This window comes from Ctenopharyngodon idella, chromosome 24, assembly GCF_019924925.1.
Source record: "Ctenopharyngodon idella isolate HZGC_01 chromosome 24, HZGC01, whole genome shotgun sequence".
Lineage (NCBI taxonomy): Eukaryota > Metazoa > Chordata > Actinopteri > Cypriniformes > Xenocyprididae > Ctenopharyngodon > Ctenopharyngodon idella.
This window is the reverse complement of record NC_067243.1, coordinates 28296711-28316164: the sequence shown is the minus strand read 5'-3', so window position 1 is coordinate 28316164 and position 19454 is coordinate 28296711. Positions and strand designations below refer to the sequence as shown.

General features: G+C 41.3%; 2 long non-coding RNA genes across 4 annotated transcripts in view; both read left to right on the top strand.

The window, feature by feature from the left end:
- Nucleotides 1–3162: 3162 nt before the first annotated feature.
- The window catches only part of LOC127506924 (uncharacterized), a 78001-nt gene continuing 61709 nt past the window's right edge, over nt 3163–19454 (top strand). The window contains exons 1-2 of one of the 2 annotated variants that reach the window (XR_007928140.1): nt 3163–3379; nt 4770–5033. This is a non-coding gene — a long non-coding RNA (uncharacterized LOC127506924). Of the gene's footprint in view, nt 3380–4769; nt 5034–19454 lie in introns of those variants that run through there. The other variant, XR_007928141.1, reaches the window with a different exon arrangement.
- The window catches only part of LOC127506938 (uncharacterized), a 35186-nt gene continuing 24405 nt past the window's right edge, over nt 8674–19454 (top strand). The window contains exon 1 of one of the 2 annotated variants that reach the window (XR_007928159.1): nt 8674–8853. This is a non-coding gene — a long non-coding RNA (uncharacterized LOC127506938). The remainder of the gene's footprint in view (nt 8854–19454) is intronic. The other variant, XR_007928160.1, reaches the window with a different exon arrangement.

The window sequence follows — 19454 nt, the reverse complement described above, 5'->3', positions numbered from 1 at the left end:
CATGAAGTGTTAAACTCACAGCACTATAAACACTCTCAGAGCACTGAAGCATGTGTGACAATGCAAAGAAGTGGGCAGGATTTACAACAGACAAACTAACATACACTAGAGTTACAGAATGATGACTAATGATATTTTTAGTTAGTTCAGTAGTTTTATTTTCATTCTGACACTGAGACACTGAGGATGTGCAGATGAACGTCCATCTCTGTGTCCATATTCAGTCATGTGACCATCATCACTGCTACACTTCCACTAGATGAACCTCCTTCACTAAAGTAAGATCATGATTCATGAGTCTGTTCAGAAAGTATCAGGACTGATTGTGAATCTCTAATCAGAGTTCATGGTGTCACTCCATCTATCATGAAGCCTCATGTGTGTCTGAAATCATCAAATGGAGAAGAAACAGGCTGATAAAGATGGAGACATATTAGAGCTTGTTCACGTTTCATGATCTTGTGTGGAGATTCCAATGTGATCTCATGAGAATACGTGTGTATTTTTACGTACATTTACTTACGTTTTCATACACACAAAAAACATACAATATTGACGTATTTATAGCACTAAAACATAAAAATACACAGCATTGTTAAATTTATAAAGATTGTGAATAGATGTTCAGTTTAGTTGGATACCAGCACATATAGGAATCTTAGGTAATGAGGAAGCTGATAAATTAGCGAAAAAAGCACTAAATCTTACTGATAAAATTGAGATTCCTCTTGGAAAAAAATGAAGGTAAAACATTATAGTTTTACCACACAAAAGTAATATTGACAAACAGTGGCAAAAATATGGGATTTAGATAATAAAGGAAGAGAATATTACAGAATTCAGAAATCAATTAAAGTAAGAACATTTAATAGTACAACCCCTGGAAAAAATGATGGGATCACCACACTTAGAGGATGTTCACCCAGATTTTTTACTTTATAGCAAACAAACAAATCACAGATATGACACAAAAAAGGTTTTGTTCAATAGCTTAACATTATGGCTTCAGGAAACAAACAAATCCACTTACATTTTTTTTTTATTAATGGCATGTCTTTTTCCAGAGCAAGTAGAGGAAAAAAGTATGGAATCACTCAATGTTGAGGAAAAACATATGGAATCATCAACAAAAAAACAATTGTTGCTCCTCCTCTGGCTTTTGACAGCCTAAATTCTTTGAGTCATGGACTTCATTAATGACAAACAATATTCCCCATCAAGCTGGTTTCAACTTTCTCAAATAGCGTTTGACAGATCAGCTTTGCAGGGTGGAGCCTTGTCATGGACCAGTGTTTATAATTTCCACCATACATTTTCAACTGGATTGAGATCTGGACTGTTTGCTGGCCATGTCTTTGAGTTGATATGCCTTTCCTGAAGAAAAGCTTTAACACTCTTTGCTCTGTGGCGAGATGCATTAACATCCTGAAAAATTATTTCATCATCACCAAACCTATTTTCTATCGATGGAATGAGAAAAGTGTCCACAAAGTGTGCATTTACTGTTGAGGTAATGATTGTCATCTCCCCTGTTCCTTTACCTGACATGCACCCCCATATCATAAATGAGTTGGGGAATTTGATTGTTTTCTTCAAGCAGTCGTCTTTATATGTTTCATCAGAACGGCACCTGACAACAGTTCCAGCGTAATCTCCTTGGCTAATGCAGATTCGCGATTCTTCACTGATTAACACTTTCATCCAATCATCCAGAATCCATGATCGCTTCTCTTTATCCCACTGTAACCTTGTTTTCTTTTGTTTAAGTGTTAGTACTCGTTTTCATTTGGCTTTTCTATATGTAAGCTCAGTAAGCTCTATATGTAAGTTCAAGCTGGTTTTTTACTGTCCTGTCCCAAAAATTGGCTCCTGATTCTGTCTGTTTTTCTTTTGTTTTGTTGTGTGTTTTCTATTGTAGAGGCATATTGCTTTGAGATTTCTATCTTGACGCTCTGACGTCTTCCTTGGTCTGCCCGTATGTCTTGCTTTATAACCTTCCCATTTAGTTTATACTTGCACCAAATTTTAGACAAAGCTAACTGGGAGCAACCAACTTCTTTGGCCATACTCCGTATTGAAATTCCTTGTTGAAGGAGTTTTATAATCCTTTCCATTGTTTCACCTGAGAACTCTCTTCTTGGGGCCATATTTCATTTCAATTAGCCAAGTCAAACAACCCATTAAGGTGCAAGCACTCCCTTTTAACTACTGACTAATTAGCATTTTTAGACTTGTCCCAGTATTTGTTTAAAATGGAAATAGATGATTCCATATTTTTTTTCCTCAACATTGAGTGATTCCATACTTTTTTCCTCTACTTGCTCTGGAAAAAGACATGCCAATAATAATAGTAACAAAAGTGGATTTGTTTGAGGTATGTTTCCTGAAGCCAGAATGTTAAGCTATTGAACAAAACCTTTTTTGTGTCATATCTGTGATTTGTTTATTTGCTATAAAGTAAAAAATCTGAGTGAACATTCTCTAAGTGTGGTGATTCCATAATTTTTGCCAGGGGTTGTAGAAACAGAAGAGAGGAAATAATCTACACAAGACTACGGTTAGGACAAACAAGAATTAATAATACGTTATTTCTTATGAGTAAAATAAACAGATAAATGTGAGGTATGTAATTGTGAAGAAAATGTAGAACATGTTTTAATAAAATGTAGAAAATTTCAGGAAGCGAGAGGAAAATTTAAAGAATGTATTATTAAAATAGGGAGGGAATGGGATATAAAAGGTATTTTAGATATAGGAAATTCTCAAAGCGAAGTTGTTGAGGCATTTATGAAGTTTATGCAGGAAACTGGTATAGGTAGAAGAATTTAAAAGACCAATGAAGCCATGATTTTACACACTCCAATATAGAACGTAATATAGTAAACTCAATATTTGAACAGATTTTCACTGAAGATTGAAGTCTGAAGCTGTAGGTTTTTCTGTGAATCATGATGATTGAGCTTCATATGAAGAACAGAAGATCATTATGAGAAACTCCACAACATCATCCATGATAAAAGAGGTCAAAGGTCACAGATCTGTTTCTTTAAACAGTGTTATATCAGCACACAACGAGAGAACAAATGAGAAATATAGGATATAAAGCCAAAATGAATCATGTCTGTTGTAAATGAGATCAATAAATGCTTGTTTGTGTGAAAAAGTGATTGTTGTTCCTTTGAGAAGCATTTTGTCCAAACTGAATGTTTGAGTGTTGAGAAGATCTGAGTTTCTTCCAATATCAGTGTGTTGAAGTGTTGTTTCTCTCTCTCTGCTGGAGTTTGTGTTCACTCGAGTGGAATAGAGGTTTTTGTACGACCGTTTCATTAGATTGTATCACTGTGGAGGACTTTCGGTGGAGGAACTAAACTGGTGGTCTGTAAGTCTGTTTTTTAATTCCTATTTAAGAAAAAAAGGTAACACTTTATTTTAAGGTGAAGAAGTTACACGTTACTACATGTACTTATTATAGTAATAACAGTAAATTATGCATAAATTTAAGTAACTAACCCTGAACCAAACCCTAACTGTAACTCTATAGTAAGTACATGCAGTTAATTAATATTACTCAGTACTTATTTGAGTAGTACAATGTAACTGTCAGCATACAATAAAGTGTAATAAAGAACAATTTAGAGTTAAAATGATTTAAAGTTGAAACAAGAAAAACATTAATGGCGATTATCATTAGATATTGTGGTAACACTTTACTTGAAGCCTTAAAGCTATTCATAATGTACGTTATAATGCCTTATATGTATCTTTTCATAAATAATTGTGCATTAAAATGTGCATTATAAATGCAAAAATGCAATATAATATTTGCAAATTCGTTATTACATCTGAAAATGGTTGTTTGTCATGAGTTTTAATGCATTGTGTAACAATGTAACAATGAATAGATAAGTATTATAATGTGTTATAATTGCGGTTATAATTATTCATGAGATCATACACACATTATAATGTATAAAAGAAAGATTAATTAATGCATTAAAATACTTTTAAAATACATTGTGTATGAAGGATTTAATTAAAGTGTTACTGATATTGTTTTATAATTATTTAATCTAAAACAATGATATTGTCATGTTTATACATTCAGAAGAACAGCATTATTCCTTTAAAAAAAAAAAAAAAAAAATCTCTAAATGCATTTCCATAATGAGTCTCACTGTGAGTTTAATCAGTTTATTACAGGTTTAATTTCCCTTTATTTATTTCTGTGTTCATATGTAGTTCATTTTTATTGTAGATATCATACATGGCGAAAAAAATAGATCTGACATCAGAATGTAAATGTTGCTACTTTCTGTATTTCAGTCAATGATACTGAATCTCTTTTGTTCATGTTGTGCTTATAATACAGTGCTTTATAATTCAAGTACAATTTGCAAATTGTATTGTTTTCTAGTTCTTATCAGTGATATAATCATCATTTGGCCTGAGCTTTAGTCAGACTTTGAACTTGAGTTACATTTTGAGTTGTAAATAAATCTCATGTAAGTAAAAATGTACTTTATATTGGGATGCAAAAACTGCTGGAATTAAAGCAGTCAGTGTCTTAGTATATTGAGTTTCATTTCTGGGGTTTGATTTAAATGTATACAGTGATTGTGTAATTTGTATATTGTATATTATATGAGCTCTAGTAATGTTGAATGACATGAAGGATCAGATTGTCATGATTTTTGCTGCTGTTGAAATGCTGTGAGTGAAACAGTGTGTTTTCTTTGTGTTTGTGAATGTGTTGTGTTTGTCTCCTGCAGCTGGTCCCACAGTGAAGCCCTCAGTGTCTCTGCTGCCGCCCTCTTCTCTGCAGATCTCTGGAGACTCAGCCGCACTGCTCTGCCTGCTCAGCTCTTACTCTCCACAGGGGGCGCTGGTGAGCTGGACACTGGACGGGTCAGAGGTCACCGAGGGGGTCGTGACCAGCGCAGAGAGCCAGCGGGACGGCCGCTACAGCCGCAGTAGCGTCCTGACCCTCAGCAAAGCACGCTGGGAAAAGGGAGAGGTGTACGTCTGCAGAGTAACACATGATGGAGCTCCTCATGAGGTCTCGTTCCACAAGAGCTCTGAGTGCTGATGTTTCTCTCCTGAAGATGAGCCGTATCTGAGTGTCCTGTGTCAGGCAGGATTCACATGAGTCTAGTGCTGCAGCTGTAGTGATTTACAACTCAATACTGAAAGAGAGCTGGCGTGTCAAAGCACTGTGTGATCTTTCAATCTGCTGTAACATTCAATAAAGCTTCTCAACAAGTTCACTTTGTGTCTGACAACATCATTCAACTAACAGATGAAGATGCAGGTGCTTTTCACAAACTTGATGTAAATGTCAAATAAAGCTCTTGGGGTTTGAACATGGTCTCTGGAGACAGAGCTGCTCTATTCTGAGAGGATCAGAATCACTCCACCCTGACAATGCAAATGGGCTTTTCAGTCTCACTGTTTGATTGGTCACATGATCTGGACTGGAACACACCAGTTTCACTTCTGCTGAAAATGTGGTGATGATGAAAATATATATGAAAATGTCATGAAAATCAAATGGAAAGCATCACGTCCAGACAGCAGAAGTGACTGAATTCAGTCTGTTCAGTTTGATTTTGATTCAGTTTTGATCATATATTACACCTAAAACATGATGATCATATTAAACACTGACTCATTCTCTTCATAAACACAAGATTGATGTTGATTGTAATGATCTAGTGTTACTAGTGTTTGTCTGTGATCAGTGTTGTGTGTGATTGTGTTGTATGAGCAGCTGCAGCTGAAAGTCATGTTTGTTGGTTGATGAAGAAGAGCTCTTGATCATGTCATGTTCAGTTCATAGAGCTATAAACACATTCAGAGCAGTGAAGCATGTGCCGCTCATGTAAAACACCCTCTGAATGCAAAAGACAGAAGAGAGATCAGGACGATATACATTCAGAGTCCAATAGTTTTACTGACAGGGTTAAAAGAAAGGCTTTACATCGCCAAAGCACAGTAACAGTAAATATACAGAGTCAGACATACACATTTACACATCATTCTCTACAGGACACAACTGAATGATTCCTGCTGTATCAGTAGTCAATGATCTTGCTGCTCAACATTCAAACACTTGTCTATTGTTTGCTGTAGCAGTGCAGTGTACTTTCAGAAACCCTCCACCTCACATTCTGATTGGGGGTCCCTGATAATATATCCATCAGGAAATGTGGATAAACAGAAAAGGCTGCACCCACTTCAGCCCCTCATTTCATTGAACAGATGTGTCATATATAGATCCGGTGTGAAGTCCAAAAACGTTTTATGTTGCCCTGAGGGCGACACCATGCCATAGAGGAATAAAGAAACAATTCTATAATTGAGTTAACTTCAGCAAAACTTGTATGTTATGTTGTATTTTCAGTGGTTTAATCAGGAACAATTACTGGGACACCATAGGAAGATTTATTGTTTCCCCTTTAAGCATTTGCGCTCATGCTGTATGTCGACGGGGAAGCAGAGGTCATTTTGTTGTTTCACATTTATCCTGTATTTGCTTTACTGTATCTTTATATCATAATCGCTGTATTTATGATGTTAGAACATTGTTAAGGGTTTCTGTCATAATGTGCATCAGTGATTAGTGAATTTTCCTTTAAAGTGCTGCTTTTAACCATTGAATTTTAGCATCTCATTTGTACATGTGTCTTTCTATGCAGAGATGAGAGAGTAGGCCTTCTGATGTGTGTATACTAATCTTACCTCACAGTTTATGATTATTAATTATTGATGATTATTAATTATTAATAAATCGGTACGAGCATAGTTCCTGCATGTGTGCTGGGTCGGGACTATCCTCGTTCATGTCCGTGGCATGTACAGCAGAGACAGCCTGTCCAACAGCATTAAGTTCTTGTTATCAGGGACGACGTGAACCGACAGGCTTTAGATGGGAGTCTCAATCGTTCTGTTGGCACAGATGCAATCACTCGACCTGGGTAACATCAGAGTGTTATAATTTAGCAGAGGGATTTCTTTTAAGTTACAGGTGCTGGTCATATAATTAGAATATCATCAAAAAGTTGATTTATTTCACTAATTCCATTCAAAAAGTGAAACTTGTATATTATATTCATTCATTACACTGATATATTTCAAATGTTTATTTATTTTAATTTTGATGATTATAACTGACAACTAAGGAAAATCCTAAATTCAGTATCTCAGAAAATTAGAATATTGTAAAAAGGTTCAATATTGAAGACACCTGGTGCCACACTCTAATCAGCTAATTAACTCAAAACACCTGCAAATGCCTTTAAATGGTCTCTCAGTCTAGTTCTGTAGGATACACAATCATGGGGAAGACTGCTGACTTGACAGTTGTCCAAAAGACGACCGTTGACACCTTGCACAAGGAGGGCAAGACACAAAAGGTCATTGCAAAACCGGCTGGCTGTTCACAGAGCTCTGTGTCCAAGCACATTAATAGAGAGGCGAAAGGAAGGAAAAGGTGTGGTAGAAAAAAGTGTACAAGCAATAGGGATAACCGCACCCTGGAGAGGATTGTGAAACAAAACCCATTCAAAAATGTGGGGGAGATTCACAAAGAGTGGACTGCAGCTGGAGTCAGTGCTTCAAGAACCACTACGCACAGACGTATGCAAGACATGGGTTTCAGCTGTCGCATTCCTTGTGTCAAGCCACTCTTGAACAACAGACAGTGTCAGAAGCGTCTCGCCTGGGCTAAAGACAAAAAAGGACTGGACTGCTGCCGAGTGGTCCAAAGTTATGTTCTCTGATGAAAGTAAATTTTGCATTTCCTTTGGAAATCAGGGTCCCAGGGTCTGGAGGAAGAGAGGAGAGGCACACAATCCACGTTGCTTGAGGTCCAGTGTAAAGTTTCCACAGTCAGTGATGGTTTGGGGTGCCATGTCATCTGCTGGTGTTGGTCCACTGTGTTTTCTGAGGTCCAAGGTCAACGCAGCCGTATACCAGGAAGTTTTAGAGCACTTCATGCTTCCTGCTGCTGACCAACTTTATGGAGATGCAGATTTCATTTTCCAACAGGACTTGGCACCTGCACACAGTGCCAAAGCTACCAGTACCTGGTTTAAGGACCATGGTATCCCTGTTCTTAATTGTCCAGCAAACTCGCCTGACCTTAACCCCATAGAAAATCTATGGGGTATTGTGAAGAGGAAGATGCGATATGCCAGACCCAACAATGCAGAAGAGCTGAAGGCCACTATCAGAGCAACCTGGGCTCTTATAACACCTGAGCAGTGCCACAGACTGATCGACTCCATGCCACGCCGCATTGCTGCAGTAATTCAGGCAAAAGGAGCCCCAACTAAGTATTGAGTGCTGTACATGCTCATACTTTTCATGTTCATACTTCTCAGTTGGCCAAGATTTCTAAAAATCCTTTCTTTGTATTGGTCTTAAGTAATATTCTAATTTTCTGAGATACTGAATTTGGGATTTTCCTTAGTTGTCAGTTATAATCATCAAAATTAAAATAAATAAACATTTGAAATATATCAGTCTGTGTGTAATGAATGAATATAATATACAAGTTTCACTTTTTGAATGGAATTAGTGAAATAAATCAACTTTTGGATGATATTCTAATTATATGACCAGCACCTGTATAAAGCATAGCTTTAATTTACCAGTTATGTTTGCAAAAAGAATATTACAAAACATGCAGTAGAAGAGTAATAATGCAAACAAATGTTTTGTTAATAAAAAGTCTTAAATACAAACACTTTTCTCTCTTTGCTGTGGAAGTTCAGTATAAGAGGAAATGTCAGGCATCTTAGGGGGGCACTGCAGTATTGATCTGGAGAAGGAGGAGGCCATCGAGTAAAAAAGGTTGAGAAACACTACACTAGTGTCATCACATCGACACAACGTCAAAGTGACTGACAGATAGAGAACTCAGTTATGTAACAGAAACGCCATCTAGTGATGAAGCATGGAAGTGCAATTAAAGTAACTGAATTTCCTGCAGTTAGATTACATTGTAGTGGCAAGTTTTGCAGTGCCAAGCACCACTAACATTTATATAATATAAAGATTGTGTTACATGCTTAGTACATCAAAATAAATAAATAATGTTTCTGAAAGGTTTGATAAAACATTGTGTTGTTTGTGATCCTCCATCAGCAGCTGCAGTATCTCTCAGCTGTATCAGTGCATCACTGTGACGTCTGACTGACCGAGGTTTTTGTACCACTCTTTATCACTGTGTGAACACAGCTTTACTGTTGATCCAGTGGTAACTCAGACAGTAATAATCTCCTGTATCTTCAGTCTGGACTCCACTCTCAGAGTGAAATCACTGCCAGATCCACTGCCACTGAATCTAGATGGAGTTCCAGTATAACGGCTTGTTGCATAATATATGAGGAGTTTAGGAGCTTCTCCAGGTTTCTGTAAGTACCAGGCTAAATGATTACCACCCCACACTGCACTCCTGGTTTTACAGTTTATTCTGACTTCTTGTCCTGGTTGAGCTGTTATTGATGGACTCTGAGTTACAGTGTACTGTCCTCTACACTCTGAAAGAAAAAACAAGTAGAAAAATAAATGTAAAATTATAATTATAAAAATTATTATCTAAAATTATAAACATTTAATATTTCAAGAGAATAATTGTGGAGCTGCATTACACAAGCCTTGAGCAAATAGTGTGAGAGTCCAGATGAAGAAGGTGATTGTGTTCATTGTTGTTCTTTTGTCTTGTGTGATGATGAAGATTGTGTTCTGTTCTGCTCTCAGTCATGAAGTGTTAAACTCACAGCACTATAAACACTCTCAGAGCACTGAAGCATGTGTGACAATGCAAAGAAGTGGGCAGGATTTACGTGCTGCTTACAAACTAATATATGCTAGAGTTACAGAAGTAAGAAATGTAATTTTTTTTTAACAGTAAGTTTTTCTTGACATTACATACATTTGTATAAATTACACTGAAAGCAGCTTCATTCCACTGTAGTCACTGTAATAAATAAATAAATAAATGAATAAATAAATATCCTCTTCACAGTTTTATTTTTGTATCAAACAGTGTGTGATAGTTAAGGTCAGTTTGTCATGTCTGTCGCTGGTTCTTCTGTCGACTCTAAACTCTAGTCAGACTGTCTGTGTCTCCATCTGTCTTTGGACTGTGCTTTTACTGTTTCAGGATTCTTTGAGTTTTTGCCTATATTATTAAACTTTTGGTTTGATCTGCATTTGATAACAATATGTTAGTGAAATGTGAACTTGCCTTGCATAATTTGAGATTTTGGTATATTTTTGAATTAGAATCACAGCTCATGAAATACATTTCTTTAAACAGTGTTATATCAGCACATGACAAGAGAATGAATGAGACATATAGGATATTGTCACACTTGGCATGTATAAATGATCCAAAAAGAGCAGAATGCACAATGAAGATACCTTTAATGAAACAAACAGAGTATCCGTGTGCTGGCGGGGAGGAGCTAAAAACGGAGACGTGAAGTCGGACACTTTCTGCTTCTGGTAGTGACGCTCGTGCTGCGTTTGCATACTTTATCACAGCTGAAGTGAAATAAATGCAATATTGGACTAATACACTGATGTTTCAGAGACATTTTCATTCAATACTTTATGAAGCTTCTGTTTTTACAAGAATAAAGATATATATTAAATATTAAAAGATATATCTTAAAATAAAACTAATGTGTTTGTCCATAGAGTGCAAAGGGATCAAAGTCTCTTTAAAGCCCCCTGAAATCAAAATGTAAGTTTTTTAGCTTTCAGTATGAATATGTTAGCCTTAAAGTTATGAATAAGCTGGTGTTTTCCAAAACAATGACAAAATTCACACTTAGGAGATATAAGCATTCAAAACTCACAGTCTCTCACTTGTGCTAAAGTGGATCACGGATTTTCATGACATTACTGCGGACTTCAGCTTCTCGTCAGATCTTCTGTCCAATCAAATGCTCTCTATATCTGAAGCGTCCCGCCCCCTACATTATAAATAGATGCTGAAGCTGTGGCTAAAGTCAATAATTTGTTAACACATTTACTATTTTCTACATGGTGAATGGCACATAGTGCACTATATAGGGGATAGTGAACGATTAAGACAGTGTAAATATGCTTTCCATTGAGGCGAATGAAGTCTGGTTTCACATTAGTGTCACGTGACCCACCGCAGCGCGAGCACAGTCTGCTCCGGTCCAGAGACACAAGAGCACAGAGCGGATCATATGCGCGAGTCGACGCAGATCACAAAACGTATCAGACACATTTGAATTCTGCACAGAAGCTGTATTTTAATGTGATATGGAGGAGATTAGAAACTGCTAGAGATTCGTAGGTAACTGAGGCTTTACCGAGCTAACGGCTCTGGCTGAGCTGTGATATAAACGAAACGCTATTGGCTATTTTAAAAAAGGGGAGGGGCTGTTTGATAAGTCCCGCCCCATCTTCCTGTTTCAGTTGAAATTACATCAACACATTGAATAATGCTGCTTGTTTCAAGGCACTTCAGTGGGCCTTTAAGGCAAGTCATTTCACTCGGCGGCCATCTTTGAAATGCCTCTCGTTCATTTTTTTCTTGTTCATTTTTTAAATCGCCAATGAAATCTGAGATCAACTGTCTCATCAATTTTGCATTTAAACGCTCAAATCATGACCAAAAAAAAAAAAAAAAAAAAATCTGTATTTTTCAGGCTGGACCAGCTAATGCACATGTGCTGTTATAAGTCTCAGAACACTGACTGTTTCTATAGCAACCAGAGCTTGTAACGGCAGCTGCAGTGACCCAATGACTTTATCAATCAGTGATTGGCTCTTTTATTTAGAAGGCGGGACTTATTCCTCCATATTTCTCTCATAGAGTGGTGCAGGTATGACATCAGAACCCAGAAGACTAAGATTTTACAATGAGGTTTTATTATGTGTGTTTTTCTTTTTTTTTTCAAAATTATGAGTAAAATAAGGTCTGTGGTAAACATAACTTGACTATACTTTGACGTTTTGTTCTACAAAGTAAATTACACACCCATAGGCGTAATTTGTGTGGGACAGGTAGAACATGTTGTCCCCACCACTTTTCGAAACATCTCGTGCCGCGGATGTACATAATACTAATGAAACATCTCCAGTTTCAGAGCAGAATATTAATTTCATTCGTTTGTTAAATAAGAGGCGATCTGGCTCTGGAATGTGCTGTTTTTGAAATCATGCTGAGTGTTTGTTGTCACTGTTATCAGGCTCGGGTTCAGTCTTCACACAGACGAGCGCTTCAATTTGTTGATTAACGCCGTTGTGGAGACTCTAAAAAACCTATACGAGGGCGGATTACAACCCAGAACCTCTGACACGCTTAACAAAAGTTCAACCACAGACCATGAGGGCACACAAACAGTTACAGCAGATTTATGTATTTATTCAGAGATGTGAAGAATCTCGGGACTAACAATATAGTGTATTATAGTTTCATCCTTAAAATCTACTATCACGTTAAACAGGATTTGTTGATAAATTAAACTCAATGTATAATTGAACTTGAACATGAATTATTGTATTAATACCACACACACACTCACACACACACTCACACACACACACACACACACACACACACACACACACACACACACTCCTTTCTCACCTGTTTTTTTTTTTTTTTTAAAGCAAACTTACACCACTGCACACACCCATACTGAAAATGCAAATTTTGCAGCAGTTATGTTTATTTTATTTAAAACATATGTTTTTAATAAGTAACTAGATATGTTTTTCTCGATTGCTTAAACACTATAACCAGGCTTTTGCACTAAAATTTCAAAACCATAACGCCATTTATCAAAAAGCACACCCAATTCCCTAAACTATAAACACTATTCCCCTGTTTTGACACATGAATCAGATTTGTTGAACTGTCACTGCAAACTCTAGACACAAATCCCTTCATTTCTCTTTGCCTATACCATGTGGTAATTTAGAAAGCACTAGCATTCAATATTGTTCACTCAAGTCAGCACAGCTTGAGCTCAATTAGCACACAGTTACCCACGTGGAAACACTAAGAGTCCAAATTTATCACACACCAATCAGAACCTTCAATAGAGAAATAAAAGAGCCCGAGTTCATCCAGTTTTGGAACAATGGATCCAGAGAGACGTGATTGAAAAGGTCAAGGACACCAGAGAGGAGGAGGAAGAGGATGAGCAAGAGCAGTAAGGAGTGGAGGAAGAGGTGAAGGAAGAGGAGGATGAGGATAAGGATGAGCAAGGAGACAAGGAGTCTCAGATGAAATTCGTGCCACTAGTTGACTGTGTCCTTGTCCATGGTATGACTATGAGGGAGGCTGGGCGATGAGTTCAGCCAAACTTAAGTTGCTTCACCATCGCCTCGATCATGAGAACCTTTAGGGAGGAAAACAGGCAGGTGTACCTCAGTGTATCTACTGTAACTTCTGAGTGTTACAACACATGCATCAAAGTGCCTTACATACAGGTAGAGTTTCTGTCTGCTTCCATTTTGTAAAAAGGATGTGTTACAGTTACAATAATCTGTATTTCTATTTTTGTAGGACACAGAGACAATGGAATGGAAGAAGCCTGACTAGACATTTCAGTTGATGTGTGGCAGGGGTGGATCAGGCATGCAAGAGGATTTTCCCCCCGCTGACTGGATAGGGCCAGTTACAGCCTGTGATGTTGATGAGATTCTCTGGCCTGTCCCAGACCAAAGATGTGATGCTGGGGCAGAATATTTTTTGTTGTTGTTTGCTGTATTGTACTGTACAGTACATTAAGGAATAGAAAATATGCAAATGTATACACATGTGTTCATCATGTGAAAAGTGGGGAGAACCACAAGCAACACAACTTATTACTGTTTTTTTTTTTTGGTTTTGGTTTTTGTAGTATTGTTTTGAATTTATCTCACCAGTGTGTACAACTGTGTTGTAGTGTGTGTGTTTTTGAGGGCTTGTGTGTGATGTCTGAGGGCAAAGTTTGTTTTTTCAGCAAGAGTGAATGGTTTTGAGTGTAGAGCTTCATTTTGACCTGAAAATAGGATGTTTGGGGAATTGGGTGAGACGTTATGGATTTGTGTCTACTGTTTTGAGAATATGAGGCATAGTTTCAAGAAATGTGTTTAAGCAATCGAGAAAAACTGTAATGCAAAAAATAATGTAACCCAGACGGTCCATAGAAAAAAAATTATTTTTGGCATATTTACTCTTCTAGTAAAACTTTTATATGTGAAAAAAAGAGACAAAGATAAAAAAAAAATCAGATAAATAAAATGTTTTATTAATTATATTAGTATATTAGTATGTGTTGGGGATTGCCCCACTGAAAGCTGGTGTATATGTTATTGACCGCTGTAGAACTCAACAGATAGAATTTAGTCGTTTATTGCACAAGGGTGACCATATACACATAGTAGTGTACTTGAGGTAGTTTTCTGAAATAAATAAAATAACAGAAATAAATACTCATTTTTTAAATATAATCAACAACTTAACAGATTACAAACTCAAAGATAAACAACCTTACATAATAAACTGATATATAAATATGACCAAGAAATATATCAGCATGAGTCAGCAATATTAAACTGCGTAGTGTAATAAAGATTACAAAACGTCTCAGGTTACGTATGTAACCATGGTTCCCTGAGAGGGAACGAGACGCTGCGTCAAGCGCTTTGGGAACGCCTCTGCGTGAATGCGTCGTGAAGCACATGTGAAATCTGTCCAATGGCGTGACGGAACGTCATAGGTGGGTGACGTCATGACCAGGAAACTATAAAGCACACCCGAACCAAACAGAGTTAGCTTCTGAAAGTCGAAGTAAGTCGATACAGGCATGCAGGGAGTATGGCAACGGGACGCAGCGTCTCGTTCCCTCTCAGGGAACCATGGTTACATATGTAACCTGAGACGTTCCCTTTTAAGGGAACTCGCGCTGCGTCAAGCGCTTTGGGAACGAGATACCCACGCCGCCATAAGGCCGAGTGCCTGTCTGTGTGAAACTGTTCAGCACACACTAAGACACCAGCACCCTTGACCCCGGGGTAGAGGCCACATCTAGGTTATAAAACCTAACAAAAGTGTGCGGCGAGGACCACCCGGCCGCATCACAAACTTCTTGGAGGGACACTCCAGACAACAGGGCCAAAGAGGCCGCCATACTCCGTGTAGAGTGAGCACGGACCTTAAGAGGAGAAGGAAGACCGGCAGACTCATACGCAAGTGAGATAGCCTCAACTATCTACTTGCTCAAGGTTTGCTTAGATGCGGGGTGCCCCCTACGTGGGGACCCGAAATAGACGAACAACTGATCCGTCTTACGCCGCAGGGCAGCTCTGTGGACGTAAGCATCCAAAGCCCGAACAGGGCACAGCAAATTAAGTTTTTCCTGGTCTGGATCCAGAAATGGAGGAGGGCAAAAGGCCTGCAACATAATAGGGCCCGCCACATTAGTGAGGACCTTAGGGACATAACCTTCCCGAGGAAAGAGGAAGGCTTTTACCATGCCTGGCGCAAAGTCCAAGCAAGAGGGAGAGACCGAAAGGGCTTGTAGGTCACCAATTCTCTTTAACGAAGAGATAGCGAGGAGGAAAAGAGTCTTTAGAGTGAGGAATTTAACATGAACCTCTTCAATAGGCTCGAAAGGAGCAGTAGACAGGCCCTCCAACACTATAGCCAAGTCCCATGTGGGAACTCTCTGACGTGCCGCAGGCCTCAGCCTCAGAGTACCACGGAGGAAGCAAGTAACCCAAGGGTGTCTGCCCAGAGAAGCACCCTCCAAAGGAACATGGTAAGCCGCAACGGCCGCCACGTAGACCTTTAGCGTCGAAGGAGATAAACCAGAAGAAAATTTTTCTTGAAGAAACTCCAGAACTGTACCAACTGGGCAGTTAACAGGATCAACATTACGTTCTCTACACCAAGAAGAGAAAACATTCCATTTCAAGGAATACAGCTTCCTCGTGGAGGGAGCTCTGGAATGGAGCATAGTCTCCACTACCTCAGTAGAGAGACCGGAATCTAAGAGCTGTGCCCCCTCAGAGGCCACGCCCACAACTTCCACAACTCCGGGCGGGGGTGAAGAATTGAGCCCCCCGCCTGCGAGAGTAGGTCCCTCCTGACCAGAATCTCCAGAGGAGAGCCGTCGAGGAGGGACATAAGGTCCGAGAACCATACTCGGCCCGGCCAAAACGGGGCTACTAGGAGCAACTGGACCCCGTCCTGGCGCACTCTCTCCAGAACTCCCGGAAGCAGAGCAATCGGGGGAAAGGCGTACAGACGCAGCCTCGGCCACGTCTGCACCATAGCGTCCAACCCCAGGGGGGCTGGATATGAGAGGGAGAAATAGAGAGGACATTGGGTCGTTTCCAGAGATGCAAACAAGTCCACATCCGATCGGCCCCTGCCTCGACAGGATGTCTGCTTCCTGATTCAGATGCCCTGGGATGTAAACTGCCCTGACTGACAGCAACCTCCCTTGGGCCCACAGGAGGATCTGGTGTGCCAACTTGCATAAGGGGCGCGACCGCAGACCCCCCTGATGGTTTATATATGAGACCACCACTGTGTTGTCCGTGCGGACCAACACATGATGGCCCCTGAGATCTGGGAGGAAGTGTTTGAGTGCCAGGAACACAGCCATCATCTCCAACTGGTTTATGTGCCAGGAAAGATAATGACCCCTCCACAGACCCTGAGTCGAGCGACCACTCATGATCGCCCCCCAACCGGTGAGGGATGCATCCGTCGTTAGCGTTACGCGACGACAAGGAGCCCCCAACACCGGGCCTTGGGAAAGAAACCAGGGTTTCTTCCACATGACACAAGCACGAAGGCATCGCCGCGTGACCTTGATCATGCGAAACGGATTTCCCCTCGGGGAAAACCCCCTGGTTTTGAGCCACCACTGCAAAGGTCTCATGTACAGCAGGCCAAAAGGTATCATGTTGGACGCAGCTGCCATCAGACCTAACAGTCTCTGAAACTGTTTCACAGTGAGTGACTGACCCAGCTTCAGCTTGTTTACGGCTGTGAGAATGGCCTCTATGCGAGCTGGCGACAGACGAGCTTGCATTGACACTGAATCCCACACTACGCCTAGAAAAGAGGTTCTCTGAGCTGGAGAAAGCACACTCTTCTTTGCGTTTAGCCGTAACCCCAGACGCTTCATATGGGCGAGAACAGCATCTCGATGCTGAACCACCAACTCTTCTGACTGTGCTAGAATCAACCAGTCGTCTATGTAATTCAACACGCGGATGCCCTGGAGTCGCAGAGGAGCCAGAGCTGCATCCACGCATTTTGTGAAGGTGCGGGGAGATAAAGCTAGGCCGAAGGGAAGAACCCGATATTGGTACGCTTCGCCCCCGAAAGCGAACCTCAGGAACTTCCTGTGTTGAGGAAGGATGGATATATGAAAGTATGCGTCTTTCAGATCTATCGTGACAAACCAATCCTCGAACTTGATTTGTGACACAATCTGTTTCAGAGTTAGCATTCTGAACTTGAGCTTCTTTACAGAGCGGTTTAATAGGCGCAGATCTAGAATGGGACTCAACCCTCCATCCTTCTTTGGAACTATAAAGTACCGGCTGTAAAACCCTGACTCCCTGCTGGGAGAAGGAACCCTTTCTATGGCTTCTTTTCGCAAGAGAGTCTGTACTTCCTGTTCCATAACCAGAGCCTGCTCGGGGCTCACCTCGGTGAACAAAACCCCGTTGAACCTGGGCGGTCGCAACCCGAACTGAATTCTGTACCCAAATTCTACTGTGCGCAGGACCCATTGAGATACGTTTGACAGAAGTTTCCACGCTGCCAGTGAATCTACTAAGGGAATCAGTCTCTCGAGACTGACCTCTGGTGTTAGATGGGTGACCAGCCCGGTGCCCTGAAGCGGCGAACCGGCAGGGAGCAACTGAACTGGCCACTTTTGGTCCCTCCTTGGAGGGAGCGAACATCCCAGTGCCACTACGTTGCCGGGTGGACGCTGAGATAAGCGTTCGCTGGGAGCTGCTGCGCCCTGAAGCACGCGAGGTGGCAGGGTTGGCAGAACGGCCCCCTGAGGGCACCGAGGGGGGCCGGGCACCGTGTACTGAGGTGGACACCGACCCGCCTCGGAGGGGACTGCCCTCAGAAGCCTGACACCACTGGCGTCAGGACTTCTTTCCCGAAGCCCTCCGCTGGATAATAACGGTCCTAAGATCCGCCTTTCCTTTGGATGGCTTCGGTTGTGAGCGCTGCCCCGACCCCCAGTCCCTCTGCGGGGGGGCACGGGAAGCAACGCTCACTTTTTGTTGCGCCCTGTGGGAGGAGCTCGTACTCGGCTGGGACTGCTCCTTATGACTAGCAGCCCCAGAGACCTGAGATCGGCGGGGAAGAAATTTAGAGAAAGCCGCCGCCTGTTTCTTAGCTTCCTGGAACCTCTCGACGACTGTGTTGACTGAGTCGCCGAAGAGGCCAGGCGGCGTGATAGGAGAGTCAAGGAGAAAAGATCTATCTCGTTCCTTCATGTCAGCGAGGTTGAGCCAAAGGTGTCTCTCCGTGGCCACCAGGGCTGCCATAGACCGTCCAATAGATCTGGCGGTCTCCTTGGTGGCACGGAGAGAGAGATCTGTAGCTTTCCTTAGCTCAGAAAATGCCTCGCGACTGACTTCCCCACCCTCATCAAGGTCTTTAAGCAGGTCGGCTTGATAAGCTTGAAGGACGGCCATAGTGTGTAAACATGCCGCCGCCTGACCTGCTGCCGAGTACGCTTTACCCACTAAAGCAGAAGATGTACGTAAGGGCTTAGTGGGTAACTTCGGGGCTTTGAGAGAGGCTGCCGACTCGGGGGAGAGATAGCTCGCGAGCGTCTCTTCCACCCGCGGCATCTCCCCATAACCATGCCTTTTTAGTCCTAAGATGTTACTATAATTAGATGTTTGTGGACTATAGACCCGGAAGGACGCGGGTCTGTTCCACGACCTCGACACCTCGGTGTGGAGGTCGGGAAAAAAAGGCAAGCCCCGGCGTGGAGGTTGTGCGCGAGACGGGAGAAAGCGCTCGTCTAATAAACTGGCCTGACGGGCTTCCTGTTTCTCGGTCGGCCAGCTTATGTTTAATCTGGCCACCGCTCTAGTAACAACCTCCACTAGCTCCTCATATGCTTGTGACTGTGGTGGTGACTCATCACACTGATCGATGCTGACAACGTCTAATTCCTCAGAACTAGAGCACTGCAACATCGGCGCTTCACCAGGGGCAGAAGAAACCGCAGAGCGTGCTTCTAGCTCCTGAAATGAAGCGCTGGATCCTGCAGGTAAAGGCAGAGAAAGGGCGGGGCCCGTCTCTAACCCCTCTGCAAGATCCATTTGCGAACCCCACGACGCGAGCCTTCGCTGTGCCTCGGCAGCAGCGGGACCCGAGCCGCGGGGAGCGCGAGCCGAACCGCTTTCCTCGAAAAGCG